The sequence below is a fragment of the Colius striatus genome, chromosome 2, assembly GCF_028858725.1.
Source record: "Colius striatus isolate bColStr4 chromosome 2, bColStr4.1.hap1, whole genome shotgun sequence".
Taxonomy (NCBI): domain Eukaryota; kingdom Metazoa; phylum Chordata; class Aves; order Coliiformes; family Coliidae; genus Colius; species Colius striatus.
The window spans coordinates 118,618,081-118,636,342 of record NC_084760.1 but is presented as its reverse complement, the minus strand read 5'-3'; positions in this window follow the sequence as shown (position 1 = coordinate 118,636,342).

Sequence of the window (18,262 nt, the reverse complement as noted above, 5' to 3'; positions counted from 1 at the left end):
CTGAAACCAAAGTTCAGACCATAACTGAAAACAGCATTTTGCATGCTATGCTACACCATATGATACCACCCCCAAAGCCTTTTCTGAGTAACATGCTTAGGATGTGTGTTTGGTGCCACTGTTCAGCCTCTTTCTCTACAGGAATATGACTTATATAAGTCATCTTCTGTAGCCAAAGCACCTTTTTTACTTTAATGTTTCCTCTTTCTAGACACAGCTTAGCCTGGAAAAGTGTAACGGATATAAACCAGCCTGCCTTAGATTTTATACTTCATTACACATTCATTACTAAACTTACACAAATTCAAAATGGCAAGATAAGACTTTTCATGCAGATGAAGGTATCTGAGGATAACGCTATCTAAAAATCACCAAGCTAGTCACAGACTCAGCAGGTGTTGAACAGCTTCAGGGAAACTCAGCCATAAGGATCTATTTACACAGATACTGCTGCCTTGAAGCTTAAGAAGTATTTTTAAAAAACTAAAACACATTTGGGTTTGGGTGTTTTTTTTCTTCTATTACACATGTACTTCAGGACATAACATGGGTGCAGGTGATGAAACCACTACTGAAGAGAAGGGAGTGAGAAAAGGAGCAAGAGAGAAACAATTCTTCTGTTCCATATCTTGGCCTCATACCTACAAAAATAAATGGCTTGTGGACAGCTAACCTAAGGTCAGCAAAGCTTCCACTATTAAGCAGTTCCAGCTGCTAGGGATTTCCCAATTCCCCACTTACAGGAGTCTATCAAATTACTTGTTTAAATTCATGCAGATCTGGGATTCAACACACAGAGTTTCAGAACAGCAACGCACCAAAAATAATACTGAACGATAAGACCAAAAATCCTAACACAGGCTATAACTGAAATTATAACAACAGTATCTCCAGGAAATTATGTGTTTCCTATCTGATGCTTTTAGGCACAAGGTGCATACACACAGAAGTCATCAAAAACTGAAGAAAAATGAGAGCCAACCTTATTCTGTCAATGTTGACCTAGTTTGTTCAGGTCTAACAGCTCAAAAAGCAACAAATTTGGTGAAACATGGATTGTGAAACTGTAACACTCCTCAATTACTTTTTGTTGGCCAGACAGGCAAACCTGTCATTTGACAATGCATCATGATCCAAGATAGTAAACTTTATCACTCAGAGGTCATGAGAAAATGGCCACAGGTACAGCTTGCTAACCTTCACCAGGTAATTTTTCACAGTTATCATCCAAAAAGCGTAAAAGCATAAAAGATATGTTATCTTTGAGCTCTGTTTATTGTAACATGGGTGAGATTCTCTATAAAACCACTTACCAAGTAACTGTTGGGTGTTCTTCAACACAGACGGTCAAATCAGTAAAACATCTTCTTGACAGTGTGTCAGGAATAAGACGACACCTCTCTTTTCAGAGACTAACACATTATTTATCATTCTGCTCTGTCTTACCTTTTCTTGCCACCCACCACTCTTAACCCCAAATGTGCTTCTCTGCTTCGTTTCTTACTTCATACAATATTTGCACTAATACTTGAAGCCAAGCCAAGAGGTCCAGAATGTGGTCTGCATTTTCCCAAATGTCAAGAATTCGCGCTTACCTGTGAGATGAGTGGATGTCTGACCAGGAAATTCTGGCTTATCTTCATCTTTGGTGTGATATCAGATGAGTTGTTTCTGTGAGGGAGTTTAAAGAACAGATCAGTGTGGTTTCTCTCAATTCTCCTAATCAAGATCTGTCTTAATAAAGTTTTGTATCACATTCATTGCAGATACAAACTCAAAGACTGGTTTCAGAGCTCTCTGGCTTTCCCTCAATGTTTTTAGATTTTTTGCTCCCCTTTAAATGAAATCAAGATCTACAGGAGTACAGTTTCATCTGAAGCATGTCCAGCAGCCTGTGTGGAAAGTCACAGACAAATTCACATGCAAATCTCGGTAGTTTTGATACCAAATTTTAACTCTGTACAGAATCAAGTTCAAATTTAGTATTGGAATCTCTCACGCTGACTCTTGGTTAAACTGGAGTCCATTACACTGGTGAGAAAAGCTATCTCTTGTGCTGTCCAAAGAGGTATCAATTCAGACAAATAAGAACCAGGCATGTTAAGTTTCTTTTTGGACCTCAGAAATGCTATGAGCTTAAAAAAGTTTAAATCAGATCATTTCTGTCTAAAGTTAAAACAGGAAAATGTTAGCATAGTGCTGTGTGCCCACTTTCCTCCAAAACTGGATAGACACAAACTCATGACTATTACATACTTGTGTCCCTCATCTGGTTTAGCTAGCACATAGTGTTGACATAAACCAGAAACAATTGTCATCCTGGTGACTTCACAGTGAAGTCAGCTAAAGGACTGGTAATGTGAAACACAAATCCATTCCGTTATTGGGAGCTGAGCAGGCTTGGTTTACCAGATCAAGCTGGTACAACAGTATGTCCTTAGTGTCCATATTTAAGTTGGAATCAATTTAAATTTGTTGCTTTCAGGGGCTGGATCAATTTTTTATTGTTGTTTATGCAATACTTGTTGCCATTACAGTCTTTCTAGCGCTGTGAACCAGCAGAGGTTTTAGAAACTTCCCAGTTTCCACGCCAGGTTGTTCAGTTGTGGGTTTTTTTCCTTCCCCAGCAATTTGAACAGTATTTGGAACAATACAGATCTTTCACTGTGTAATTAAAGTCTAACCAAAGTAACCAATGGTTTGAATTTATCACTGATAGCAGAACTCCAGGACGTAGATCTTACTCCAAGCTATCCAACAAACAATTATTCCTGGCTGTTTGTATGGCCCTATACCCTCTTGGCTTATGGCCTGATCGACACCTCCCTACAGTCACAACCAATTCTTTTCCTTCTCCTTTGCATTTTGGATTTAAGTCTGACCATAGGGCAGTGGCAAGCAGAAGACATTGTGTGCAAGGCATCTATTCGTTCCGTATCTGAAACTGAAATAACTGAACTGCTCCGTTCTCTGGACCACAGCATGTCTGTGTATAAGCTACATATCCTCAGGAACTTGAAAGCCAACAGCAAATTCAGCAGTCAAACCATCTCAGAGATGCCAAGCTACAGCTCAATAAAACAACTACAGAAGCAGCTGCACTGTTTCAAACTCACTATGGTTTTCAGAGCAGAATCATCAGTAATAAAGGAACTGTTCAAAGAGCAGCCAAAAGCTTCACTGAATTCTAGTGAACAAGAAAACACTTCAAATCAGGGCACAAAGAGACAGGAAAAGCATACTCAGATTTGTGAAACTGCAGTGCGATACGATGCCAGAAATAAAGAATTCTTGATTAACTTCAAGAACAAGTTTGAGGCTGCAGGAAGGTTCACCTCTAGGCCTATGTTTCTCAGTATCAAGGTCATTTGGAGCCTAACCTGTCCAGGGAGCAGGTTGTGTGCTTGCATCAAGCAGACACGTCATCCCTCTGGAGCCTACTCATTTGCTTAGACATCCTTAGCACACTACAGAATCAACGAGCGCACTCACCACCTTGTAGAATCAAATCCTTAACTACTCACATGTCTCAATAACACGTGTGATGGACAACTCAGAATACTAAGGAAGAGGACCAGGAACAACTGTGCAATAGCAAGTCTTTTGATTGAGGACACTTTAATTTGTTCTCATACAAACATAACTTTGGGGTAATCTAAGTAACCCATTACGTGATCTCTGCTGTGGGGTGTATGAAGATCACTTACAGTTGTTGGGGTTTTGAGTGGGTGTTTTCCTTCTTTTTTTTGTTACAGCTAAGTATCTTATAATCCCTCACACCTGCACAAACATACTCCAGTAAACACATTCTAAATAGAACTATATTGCTGCTACAGCATTTTGTTATCCAAAAGACCACTAATAATAGATTCCTAATGAAAAAGCATAGTGATGAAATATCATTTATCTTAGGAGACCTACTAACTTGCAGTGGAATAAAACCATGCTCAGAGCACACAGCTGGGCATCATCTGACCCAAAGTGACAGTCTTCATATTTATATCCTGCTGCAGGCAGTCTTAAGGAGTACCACTTGGTGCAAAGCAAGGCAAAGTAGCCATGACATGGAAGAATCTCCCTCACCCTGTCCCAGTCAGCCAGCCTTAAAATGGTCACGCTACATGCAGAGGAAAAATATGTTTGCAGGCAGAATCCCAATAGATATATATTAAGTCACTTAACCACAGGAGCAGACTGCTCATCTTGCCTCTGTTTTTTCTCTACCTTTTAACTTTTTTCTGTGATCCTTTTGCCATTGTGTTGCTTAGTGGGTTAATCTCAATTCTTTTATCTACTTGCATTTTATTTTTGAGTTGACAACAAGCACGGATTACACTTAGCAGATTTCCTTCTTATACTTACAGCTGCTTTTCTATAGTCCCTTGCTCTGTTCTCCCTTCTCATTTCAACAATCTTTTTCAAACACCCAGGCCCAAGTCTCTATAAAAGTATGTCTACACTAGCAATTTGAAGTGTAACAAGCTTGAGTCTTTGACACAAATATTTAACTCCAAATTAACCTCCCACCCTGGCTAAGTAGAGATGTGAGGAGCTCAGAAGCAAATGCTTCAGGCCAATTCTTCCATTATCACCAGAAAATTGTCAGTGTAAACACTGTCTATTTCACTGTAGCTATACTGACTACTTATAAATTTGTTAAGTGAATAGGAGTACCCTGTAGTGCCTTGCATCCCCCATCCTCAAGTGTAAATGACAACAGGAGGTGATGGGTAGCAAAGATGAATGAAAAATTTTGTTTGTTTTAAAACAAAACTACTTTCTTGCTCTCTTTACAGCTGCTCTAAAGCTATACATTTCAAAGGATCCCATCCCCTGTTTGTTATGATGTCTTCTGATTATGCATGAGAAACCTTCCCAATTCTAACACTGCACTACACAAATTACAAGTTCAGGTGTGAAAAACAGAATCTTGGTTGAAAAAATAGCATCATTTTACAAACCTGTGAATGAAAATGTTCTAAAATCTTTGGGCAGATGGGAGTAATATTTTTTATTTGCATTAGATAGATAAACTAAATTCCAAAGTGAAACATATGATTCTTTAGCTAAGAAAAGAACTATATAATTTCAGATATGATGTTTTAATAAAGTTCATATGCTTGCTTACTCCTAGTCAATCCAGAATATTAATGGTAAAACATAGCAATTACCACATATAGGAAGATTTTACCTTCATCATAAGGACTATAACAACTCTTCACTAAAGCAAATAAAAATATTACAAATACTTGTGAGAGGCAGAGTAAAACGTGGTTATAATCAGGGATTATCAGCACCAGTTTGAACCTGTTTGTTAACAGGTTTAATCCATAAGTGCTCAGGAAAACTCAGAAGTGAATGTCTTTGTTGACATCTCTTAACAGAGAAGCTTAAAACCAAGATCCTTCTCTATTTGCACAGTCAGTCCTGGATTTCCCAGTTTCAAGGAGAAAGAACTACCCAGGGTATCAGTAATTTCTCAGTTTCCAGAGGGACATCTAGATTGACGATAAATAAGGACTTGTCCTTTCAAGATATTTTTATAAGGAACGCATGGTTTGCCCAACTATTACTTGGCAGCTCTACACATATCAGGTGAAAGTGCAAAATCAGTTGTAGTAAATCCTTATATCTGACTGGCAGGACTGTTACATACGTATTTTTATGGATGTATTGAGAATTGTTCTATGAGATTTAACTGACAGCTGGGGGGAGTATGTAGTTTTATATACAGAGAGTGTGTGCAACTGTGCAGCTGGCATTTCCATCAATTAATAAAAGCTTTGGGTAAACCTTAGGTGAGGCAGATAAAACCTCTGTCCACAAAATAAGAGATTAAATTAGTCTGCAGATCACTTCTGATATTTAATATTCCATCTGTTATATTTGCTTTGGCTAAAGACTTCGTCAGCTTGAGCAATTTCTGCTCTACCTAAATGACAGGTCTAACTATAACACTTATTCTATGACTTATTTTTCATTTGTTTGAAAAAGCAAGAATGCCCCCTTTTGACAATTCCATATATTTCCCCTCTGAGGCCAGGAGAGGGAGTAGTAGGTTGCATTTTTCCTCAGAAAAATCATTACTTTGGATGGCAAGTATTATATTCAGTTCCTAACCAGACTGAGACTGTTCGTTATTCTTTTTAAAAGACTGTGGAGAGGGGTTTTTTTTCCCCTCCACAAGAAAAAATGCACTTCGAGATAAGAATACATGTCAAAAGGAAGTTTTAATGAGACCTACACAGTCTGTAAAAAATATGTAAATCTTACACATTGATAGATGGAAAGATATGCAGGTGTCTACTGGGGTTAATCTGTGCAAGCTCTGTGCTCACTTACCCTGCCGAAGGTATAACATTTTAAATCCAGATCACCTGCAAACATGTAACTGTGAAGACCCTGGCCAAAACATGACATTAAGGTCAAATAAACATATACCCTGCTACTCTTCTGCATCTAGTTACACAGATTATAATGAAAAATAGCCAAAATAAGAATTTTTCTAGATTCTTATCCAAATTTTGAGGCTTTTGTACTGCTGCTGAAAGGAAAGGCTGTTGCATGCACTTTTGTTTCAGATTCATCTGAAGTCTGAAGCATGCCTTGAAATTTTTCAAGAATTCTGGAAACTTTACCACCTCTCAAGCAATCTCACTGATTTCAAGCAACTTATGTTAAGAAGATGGTCTTTGTGAGCTCTCTAGACAGACACTGCTAAATGACATGGTCTTCTAGAAGGTGACTCAGAGGAAGAATCAAAAAACCCCAAAAGACAAAAAATTTACATGTGTTTTCCAGCTCTTCCAGAGGGCAATTATCTCAGTGTGAAAATCAAAAGGGAAAAAGCCCACAAATGAAATCATAGAACATATCAAGTAAGGTATTTCCAAGAGAGAAATAATATGGTAGAAAGCACTGGTCAGATACCAGTTTATGGTTGTTCTCACCCACATCTCAGACAGCAGAGCTAGCAAAAAGAACAGCTGCACAGGCTTGCACCAGAGGATCTGTCTCTCCTGACCTCAGAGACTGCCCAAGTGACTCACAAGTTTAGAGGGAGATCTGTTAGGCAAGTCACCTGCAGAGAGAAATATCAGTCTCAATCTCTCACACTCAAACTGAAAACTAGCACTATTTCAAGAGTGCCGAGGTTTGAATCTTAGTCCACACTCCCAGGATGTTTCTCCAGCTCAACCAAGAGATAAGTCCCGGCACTTGTGTGACCCTGAAAACCAGAGATGAGTATATACCTCTTGATATTCATGAATAAGTCACCCTACATAATAACTAAGTACTATCTGAAATGATAGCCTCCCTCTCTGAGAGGCAAAGATGCTTACGGTATTTAATTGCATTTGTATTTAAATAACAGTATGCAACACTTTTATGACAATTGCAAAATAACTTATTCAGCTGGAAAAACAGAAATGTTAAGCAAGCAGCATGGAACAACAATTGAAATCACACTTTGTGGTGATGTCAAGTCAAATCTGGGAGAAAACTTTTTGCTTGACAACCTGGGAGAAATTTTTTTACCTGGTCAAATAAGGAAGCTAAAAAATCCTAAAAATACACACGCACAAAGTTAACTTAGAGTTGTCAAAAGAAAGAACATCATAAAATCCTGCTGTATACTCCTGAAAGAGAAGTCTTTCTGTCATGAAAGAAAGATTCTTTCTGTGTGAGGGTAAAAAAATCATTTGACTGATTTCCAATTTCCAGTTTTGGATTGTCAGATAAGTTCCCTCTAACGGCACTGAGTTCCTGGCTTTAAAGAGCTTTTTAGGGTCACTATGGCCTGTTGCAATTCAGCTCCATATCTCCTATTAAAGCTAAATAAAAGTCATTGTGTGTCTAACTACACAGGCAGACCTTGGAGAAATTTTAAGAGACTACATTCACATTATATTTTCCCCTCTTCCATGAAATAGTGATGGAAGGAATCATCTTTCTTAAGCAATATTGCTTGCAAACTAAGTTTTCATGCATTGCTTAAGTGGCAGAGGCCTTGCCCACTTAAAAATTACAGTCTTTGCAGTGCTATAGGGAGACTTGAGGCAGCTGCAATTAAATTATGCAAGTTTGATTACATATGCAAAGTTTCAACAGCTGAAAATCTAGTTCATCATTTTTGTAGACAAGATCTACAGAATTAACAACAGGAAAAATAGGAATCGAAGTGCTTTGTAAAGCGTGGGATTGAACATATTGTTTGTGAACACCCTGTGCTTTAACATTCGTTATCATTTATTTTAGTGAGAGATTACTTAGCTCACATCAATATTTTCAAATTGCGTTTTGCTGCCTAAATTCCTTCAAAAACATCATGAAGCACACTACATTACCACGTTTGATGAGCAAAGATCCACTTATGTCTAAAACCAAAAGCATCTTCAAGACAATCTTTCCCCATCACTCCATCTTTTGCTTTTCCTTCCCATTTGACCACAGTCAAAGGAAAGGCAACAAGTTTTCTATCAGAATTCAACGCACTGGTTCAGGTTCAAAGTGTACCACTTCAGTTTGAACTTGGTTTTGTATCAAATTTAAGTAGAGTGCTCACTTTCTTAGTGACTTTCACCCAAGATTTATCTTTTACAGTAAAGCTATAAAGCAGCTGTTCACCTTCCTTGCATTATGCAGATTTTTAGCTGCCTACATAGCAGTCTGTCTGTATCGTTTCTACTCCCTGTTCAGTGTTACGGGAAGTTTTTTCTTCTTTTCTAAGTGGAAAAGAAGTATACTTGCTTTTGTCTCCAGATTCCTAAAATAGGGCTGTGATCAGAGATAACAGTTACTTTATAAAAGACTGAGAAAATTAATTTACATTGCTGCAGCCTTTTTCTCTCATCTCCAAGGGCATTTACCACTACACTCCTCTGACCACTGCTTTCATTATTAAACAGCTTAGTGAGGATATTACTCTGATTTAGAGAATGTTTTGCTGGAAGCAAGTTCCAAAGAGCCTCTTTCCTACTACATTCAATGTGTTCAGCATTCACTATCAGCTCTGGGATTAACCGAGAACTCAGAAAAATCTGTTCTCATTCTCCATCAAAGATTAGAAAACTTAGGTGTTTCTATAGTTACAATGAACTGGTTTCTAGAAATACCTTTATCAAGCATGAACTCTGCTTCACTGAAATTAGATTCTCCTTATCATTATTTAAAAAATTCTCAAGACCATCTAACCAGCATTAAAGGGATTCCACTAGTGACTATGCAATCAGCATTTTCTATGCTCCGTCCTCTCCAAGGAAGCAGAAGGCTTTTATCTGCTGCCAGACAAGAAATATTCACTAGACTAGAAATCTGCTATATACTTTTTGGAAAGCTGCAGGGCTGGAGGTAAAGGCCGAACAGCACTGAGGTTTCTTTTATAATCTTTTTCCAGTTCTGCACTCCACACTGGCGGGAACTCGTGAACATCATTAATTACTGTACAGTATGAAACTAGCAATATGGAATTCTATTTATTCTAAGCAGTTGAAGGTAATTAACACTTCTATCTTCCTACGTGCTTCATTGATGGGGTACACGAAGTGAGAAATCAAACAAATTCATATGTAGTTTAAAAAAAACAGCCTATCTATGAAGTTACAGTCTCAGGAAAGAGGGATGTCAGACTATACACTAGCTTCTTGCTTCGTGAAAAATACAAAAAACTTCTAATGAGTAAAAATAAACACCAAGTTAATGAGTTGCAGGGTAACAGTTCCAGATCTGTGTACACATTACCACTTTAGACCTAGTTTTTAGGAGAGTTCTTCACTCAGAAAGTATATTCTACCTCATACTATTACATGATTAACAAGATTTGCACAGCATAGTTATGAATCAAGTCTTTGGCAAGCAGGCTCTTTCTGCAGCCAGAACTAACTAGGGGTGGAGAACATATACCACAAACATCTAAATGCCTGATGACATTATTTATGCTTAAAAAAAAATAATTTTACTCTATTTTTTTTCATCCAGAAATTGTAGGCATTGAAGGAAACATTAAAGCAAAACCAGAGAATTCATAGATACTGTTATACAAATGTCAATGTCACACTGAAGACAAATCTCACAGCAGCAAGATCACTGTAGTTCTGTTGCTAGAAGCTCTCAGCTCTTAGCTTCAGAGCTGAGCTCTTCTCTTAATGTGCTCCTCATGCAGCTGACCTGAAAAGTACATGACATAGGAGGACCACAAGCAAAAGAAGTTAGGTTCACTAGTCACAGCAGAATCCACTTCATACAGTTTAGTACATGTAGAAAGATCTTGTGCTCAACAAAAAATCTGCATAAGCCTTCGAAGCTTTCAGTTTCTACAAGAATCATTCATTTCAGCAGCAGCACACTGAAGTGACAAGTGGTACAGTACACCAATCACCAAGACCAAACTGTGTTAAGGTGATGATTCATGAACAAAAAGTTCAGCAAGGAATCAACAACACGGATACTTGCAGATATGTGGACTACTTGGCAAATTTACAGGCAATGAAGACCATAGTTATTCCTTTCACTTCTCCCATGGCCTGGAGGGGCTGATCACTGCTTGGGCATTCCTCAGCAGATGGGGAGTAATTGCCTTATGCATCACTTGCCTTTCTCTTGGGTTTTGCTACTCTTAAATTACTCTTAAATTACTATTATTATACTTTATTCTTCTTACTGTTATTATATTTTAGTTATTTTTTATCTTAACCCAGGGAGTCTGGTTTTCTTTTCTAATTCCCCTCCCCATCCCATAGGAGGTGTGGGGAGGTGGAGTGAGTGAGTGACTGCACCGTGCTTCTTTGCCAGCTGGGCTGGAACCATGACAAACACTCAGAGAGTTCTCTTTGAAAAGTGAGCCAAGTCATCCCAGAAAGGTGTTAAAATATGTAATCATCAATTAAATAAAAGCTCCTCAGGGAAAATAGTGCTCAAAAGACAGAAAAGTTATCTGGCAACAAATTCCTACTGTATCAATTTGCAATAATATCAAAAAACAATAGCACAGTACATCCAAAATCTTCACAGCTATCTTCCCTGTGAAGACCTCCCTTTTATTACGTTGCTGCACGCAAACAGTAAGCAACAGAAGGAAAAATCCTTCAGGCTAAAATGAAATTTGTTAACAGGAAAAGACCAAATATACATTTATTTATGAGGAACAAGGTAGATGAAGTACAATAAAGACAGAAATGTAACTCCTAGATACACAGCAAGATCTTGTGATTATGGCTTATTTGCAGAATTCTTTTCTTAAAGCATAAAGAAAACTTAAAACAGGAATAAGTTCTATTTAAACCACCTGGAAACCCTTTGTGTTTCAGCAGTCATGATGTGGCTCAGGATGAACCCTGTTTTCAAGAGCTCAAAATGTTTCTGTGCTTCTCCCAAGCATTGCAACCTCAGGCACTATATTCTTGAAGGCAATTCTTGCCTTATTTACAAGCAATTGTCACAAACACGAAATTCCTCTTCTCCACTGCTTAGTTTTGTTCATCTCTTGCTCTCACTTTCTATTCTCTCAATCATTTTTTACCTGTAGCTGAGAGAATACCTAATATATGTGTTAGAAAATTCTTAACATAATTGGAAGTCCTTTCATATTTGTATGTGATGTTGATTCTGTACCATATGTTTGCTTCCCAGTCATCGAGGCAAAAGCGATTGGATGTGCATAAGCCACATGTACAAACACAGATATGCAAGAAGTCCTACAGGATCCTCACATAAACTACATGATTGTAATAACTTTGTCCCATAATGCTCCTTTTATCTTTCCCAGATTTTTCAGCCCATGACTTGTCACTCTTCTTGGCTTCATCTTCTCTTCTTTCTCCATTAGTAGGGTGGTTTTTTTCAGAAAGACTTCAAAAAGTGAGCACTACTTCCATGCTTACCTTGCATGTACCAATTCCTTGATTAGACAACTGCTCAAACAGAGAAGAACAAGTACTTATGGCTTACTTTACAATGAAGAAGCCCCATGAAAAATGCACCAGGGTGGGTATGGGTGCCAAAACCACAAAACTCTCTAAAAGATGAGCTCTAGCTATGTTTGTACTTCTCTTTCCTAGCTCCTTCCCAACTACTCTAAATTACACTTTTACTTCAGACAAATATGGTAGTAGGCTTTAGTTATTTTTAAGGTTTTTTCCCCTCTAAATTTGAAGATATAAGTACAGTAGAAAAGCCAAAGCACTGTTTATTTCTCAGTCTTTTAAGGCTCTAATTTTCTTCATCGTTCTGTAATATGGTTCATGTAAAGCCTGTGAGTTGCCCCTCTCAGTTACCCAGAAAAAACATCACAAATATACAAGCCCAGAATGGAAGTAAGCATACAGAGAACATCAGAAAGTTGTCTTTACCTTCTATTCTTTTCCTCCCTGTTTCAGTATTAGAAACATGGGAAAACACACACATACTATGGGAAAAAAAGATACTGTGAACAAACAGCAGCAGAACAAACAGCATTTTCCTTGATAAACTCCACAAGACAGCAAGTCCCTACAAGAGTGTGCCTCCATCCAGACAATTATACATATTTGGATGCACTGTCCATCCATGGTGTTGTCAAGGGAGCAATTCTAAAAGGATCAATATAGTTTACTTGTGTTTTACATTAGAGTAAAATTATTTATTATTTGCTTTACAGGTTTTTTTGTTCCACTTCAAACAATGGGCCAAATCGAGACCTGGTTAAAAACAAGCACAACTCCACAACCTCCCTAAAGCCTTCCCAGTTGAAGAGGCCATACCTTCCTCAAGCATGGGAAAATCCACTAGATGAAGCTGCCCAGCTGAGAATTTCCTGCTATGGGCTCAAGTTTGCAATCAAATTGACTATTTTTTGACACGTGCTAAGTTTCCACATGAAGTTGAACATCTTGCTATCACGTAAAAGGCAAGGAAAAAAACCTTCAGCAAGGACTTACTATAAGGCTAATGAATATAAAAATTTCTCCCAATTCTCACACAAAATTGAGGTGTTTCAGTAATTATCGGTATCCAGTCCTCTCTTTAAAGTTTCTCTGCAAGTAATCAGAATTATATACGATCTCTGCATGAAACTAATGAATTCATGACAAAGAAGACTCCTCGACATGATAAGAGGTAGTGCATCAGGGGTATTAGCATCAGGTCTTAATGCTCAAAAACAGTCTCACAGCCACGTTCAAACTAGAATGAGACTAGAACAAATACCAGTGCTACACAATATCCACTGTCCAAGGACTTGGGTTCCCACCTAGAATAAAAGTAAAGAATAATGCAAACATTAAACACATTTGTTCTCCTCCTCTATCAAGAGAAAAAAAAAAAGTATTAATAGCTTTATGTAGAGAGAAGAAACAAGCAAAGATACAGCACATTCATCTGTAGACATTTCCATTCAGGTCAGAGAAAACACTTTTTAAACATTAACAAGTTATATCTCTTCAGCACTCCTATAAAAAAATACTACCTGTAAAATATTACCTGTAAAATTAAAGTAGTATGGTACAGAAAAAAAATCCTAAACTACAAGAGGCATATCCCACTAAATTTGGACAACAAACACCTCTCTGGCAACTATTTCTGACCCAACACCTACCACATAAGATTTTTTCTTTCTTTTTTCAGGTGTTACCTAGCAGGGATCACTGTTCTTATAATTTAAGATTATTTCTCTAGAAGAAGTGCATTTCCCACTCAAATTTGCCTTTAAGGTGTTTTCCTTCAAGGAGTAAACTGCAATGGCAAAGAATTTTATGCACATACCACCTTTGGAGGATATCAGAGTTAAAATCAAATCTTTACCAAACCAGAGCATCTAGGTTGTCTATAGGACAAGCAAATACTTCAGAAGGACACTCAATTTCACCATCTTAGTTTTCCCCTTACAGTGAAACCTCAAGAAATGAAGGAAACCTACCATTCTATACGTCAGCTGCTTATCCAAATCCTAGCATGCATTGACCTTGTTAAGAAGACATTTTGCTTGCACATAGCTGTCAAGTATCAAAGGTCTTGTCTGCACTTCCACATAAATTAATATCGCCAACATACTGTCACTATGTCTGACACTTGCTGGTGGAGTCAAAGAAGGCCTTTCTTCTATGGTCAGAGAAGATTGCTATATAGGCAAAAATGAGTGGAGAAGAAAGGGAAACAGTGGATTTGGACATTGTTGAAAGAAATATACAGCATAAGAAATGTTGGAAAAGCAAAAAAAACCCCTCAACGTCCTCCGTTATCACCTTGCTAGTTCCTGGACATTTAAGCCTGTATCCCACTATCATATGGCAGAACAGAGTCTTTTAGATTATTGGCTCAGGTAATCAAAGTAGCAAACAGCTAGAAAAATACTGCCAAGTGATTAAAAGAGAGCTGGTTGTAAATTTAAACACCATTTTGATTCATTAATCTCCAACAGCTAAAGACAAACCTAAAGCAAAATTAACATGATTGTAAACTAAGCACTCGTATCCTGTGGCTATTTTTTGGCCTGCTGAGAGAGAATGAGCTGATCAAAGAAAGGCACTTCATTGAAAGCAGCAAGATTAGCACTGCTTCAGTGAGCTCACAGTTAGCTCCCATTAAGTAACCTGTTTTAGAAGCTGGTAACACCATAATTAATCTGAGTTTCAACAAGCAAGTGACCCGTCCACCTCCTGATGACATTGCACCTGCCCTACAGCCAGCACAAGTTCATATATAGTATTTTGTTGTTGTTGTTGACCAGGAGAAGAGCTGTAACTAACTGCAGTCAGTCAAGACTTCCCTGGGTAAACAGCAGAGGTACTGTTTTCCTGGCTCAACATCCAGTGGCAAGTTGAAAAGGCAGCAAGTGAGTGCAATCAGGCTAGAAACTCATTGTCAGTGTGAGGAACTAGTAGCCATTAGCCAGCTTAGAAAGACACAACAGTGTAATAACACAGTCCCATAGTCATGCCTTCCAAGGCAATCATAGTGTTTCAGCAGTAAGTTTGCATTGACTTAAAATATCAACGGCTTATGCATTTATATCTCTGAGTAGCTTATTAGGTAAACAATACCTATAATACGGAATTGTGTTCCTTAAGTAAATTGATGATATTCAAAGATAAAGGAAAAAACACAAAACAGAACAACCAACCAAAAAATCCTCAACCATCGCTTCTTTAAATGCATCCATCTGAAATCTGTGTTCAGCAACCCCACATCCTACTGTTCACCGTTATCTCTTACCATATTTCTTCCTACATAATGTGATAGATGAGTAAATCTTGAGATATTTATTCCAAAATGCAGTTTTCCAGAATTGAATTTCATGTTATTTTAGCTGATATTCATCAGGCCATAAATGTATATATACAAATTACTGTTGATAAAAATCTTTCTCTAGTGAAATATGGTACATTACACAGATAAGATCCTCTGCATTTGTAAGAAAAATCTGAAGTTGGAATAAAATCTTTTTCTGATAAATTTTTCTCTGTTATATGGACAATATTTTAACATCACACAAGTATTTTCTCTGTAGCAGTTTCACCTTTCAGTTAGTTTTTGGATGTTGAAGCAGGATGGTTCAGGTGCAGTAATTGGTACACAAATTTTCATGCATATACCTAAAGTTCCTCCAAAACTGTCTTTGAAAAGCTGTTTAAAGTTTCACTCTCTTTTAATCGTGAAAATGTTAGAACATTAAAATGTAGTAAGAGTCATGAAGCACTTGCCAAATAAAATAATATAAAAGACAATAAAAATATTTCTGGACGGAGAGATATCTCTTTTTATGGATTGCAATGTATACATCATCTGAGAAAAGGTACAAAAGTAAGAAAACAGTAAAATATCACACCTTTGCCATTCACATAAGCACTCTGCTTACTTGTCATATGACTCCACTACACTCTTATAAATATCAGCCCCTCAGAGACATTGCACTTAGTATAAGAGCTCTCAAACATAGACAACTAACAGGACCAGGAGTTCAGCTGATCGATGGCATGTATGTTAAAGCACAGATCTGATTATGTAAACCTTCCACGTATGCATAAATACAAAGAGTTCAGCCAGTGATGCACACATCATTAAAATATTTGATTGTGGTACATCCCTCTACCGATACGAGATGATTCGATAGAGCTAAGAGCTTGGAGGTTTTCTTATGATAGAGAACACAAGTATCTTATTCATATAGAAACATTACATACTTCATAAGAACTGGCATTCATCTATGAATTTACAGATATGCTTGTGTACCAGTACAAACATGACAGGCAGATGAGCACACCTAAGCTGCATCCATTTCACAATGCACAGAACTGCAGAAGCGAAAACCAGAGCAATTGTAGAGGGAGATTATAACTTTACATAAATCAGCTAATATACTGGAAAAATATGCAAGCCTTTGGGTATACTGCAACCCAATCTGACTCCAGATAGCTATTTATAATCCCACCTCTTCACTGCCACAATTATGTTTGTGGTTCTCAACCAACAGTAGTGTTCAGGAGCCTGCATATTATCTAACAATTAGGAAACTCATCTAACTCAACACCAATTCAACACAGACCTTTCAGGGAGAGAAAATAAATCACATCAGTCTGGGTTAGGTCACTTTAATTTGCCATGGAAATATCATATCAGAGTATAGTTTAAAAAGTGAGAAGTATCTGTAAAACCAACGATTTAGTTTGGGGATATTGAAAGAAACCACCTCATCCTCCTCTCTCCTCACAAGATGTTCTTTCTCCATCCCTTGAGTCAATATATCTGGCCATACAGCTACATGATCAGACATTTTAACAGACTTATCTAGCCAAAAAGCTAGTTTGCTCACTTTGAATAGACAATAATAGTTTGTAAGTGGGAAAAAAGACAAGATTGCGACAAGATTGCCTTTACAAGAAAATATTCCCTGTGGAATACAAGAGTAGCATCTGAATAGATCAGAGTAGAAAAAGGGTACGAAACAACAGCAAAATGTGTAACAAGAACATAGATACCTTCTTTTAGTAAAGAATAAACTTTCAGACTGGTGAATGTTAGAAGTTTATCAAACATAGTCTCTCACAAGCGGTTTCTAAAGCACACCATGCTGCTATTAACCTTACAGATGAGATTAAAATACAAGATGTCGAGGTTATAACATAAGAAAATGCACAGCCTGTGTGCTTATCTTTATATGGTATATCTCCATAAAATAATACCCTCTAACAAACTAAAAGTAATCAGATACCATTTATGCTACAGAGGATATTCACTCCTTTAGAATACATCAGCAATTTAAGAAGCAACACCGACAAGCCCAGAACACCTCCCTCCCATATCACTCTAAGAAAATATATTTTACTTTTTCAATATGCTATCTGGATAACACACATATCTCTCCATCAGAAACCTTCTGTCACACCTATAGGCAAATGCTTCTACTGAGGCAGGTAGAGGAAGCAGATTAAAAAAAAGTGACTAATTAACCATCTAAACTTGGAAAAAACAAAGGCAGGTGTTTACCTTACACACAATCCATGTTATCAACCCAACAGAAAAAAGAAGCAGTACACAAATAATAATTTTCCCGATTCTAGGCCTGCAGTAGTGTTATGAGGATCATAAAATGTTAACGAAAACCTTGATAAACTTCAGAGAATACAAGGACATGACTAGAGGTTTAAAAAAACTCTCAATAAATTTGATTGAAAAGATATTTTTTAATTCTACCAGTGCAACCTGTTGTGGAGGCATCTGATTTTCAGACTTCAAATGTCAGCACAAGTACTGCCATGCAAATACACAAGAAATGAAGGAAGCCATTTTAAACCGTCTGCAGTGTGGTATTATCGGAATAAGGTAGATAAGACTATTCTCTTAAAAGTATCTTTGTCTCTAAACATCAAACATTTGTTAGTGTGTTGAAACCTCAGGACAAATGTTAGGTTTGTGTTTCTTCAAAATGTCTTGCAAAATAAAATGCGCTTTACTTCAACAAAGGCAATACAGACAATCCAGACAAGTACAGAAAGGACACATGTGCTATTATCAGAGAAAGACTCAGGTATAGCAAGACATCAGGGCACTTGGGAAGCAAACTTTATTCCAAAGATTTATTCAACTTTATAAAAACGTCATGGTTTTACTTTTAACTTTCTGCAGGCTCGAACGTGACTGGAAGACTGTCATCTAAATATCCCTGTGCAGAATAGTCTTAGGGTAGTTTGGTTGCTTTAATACTCTTCTTGTAAAAGATTCTGTTGGCCCCAAATTATATATAGCAGTAAATTACAGCGAGGAGCCTAAACTACCTGTGTGTTAAATCCTT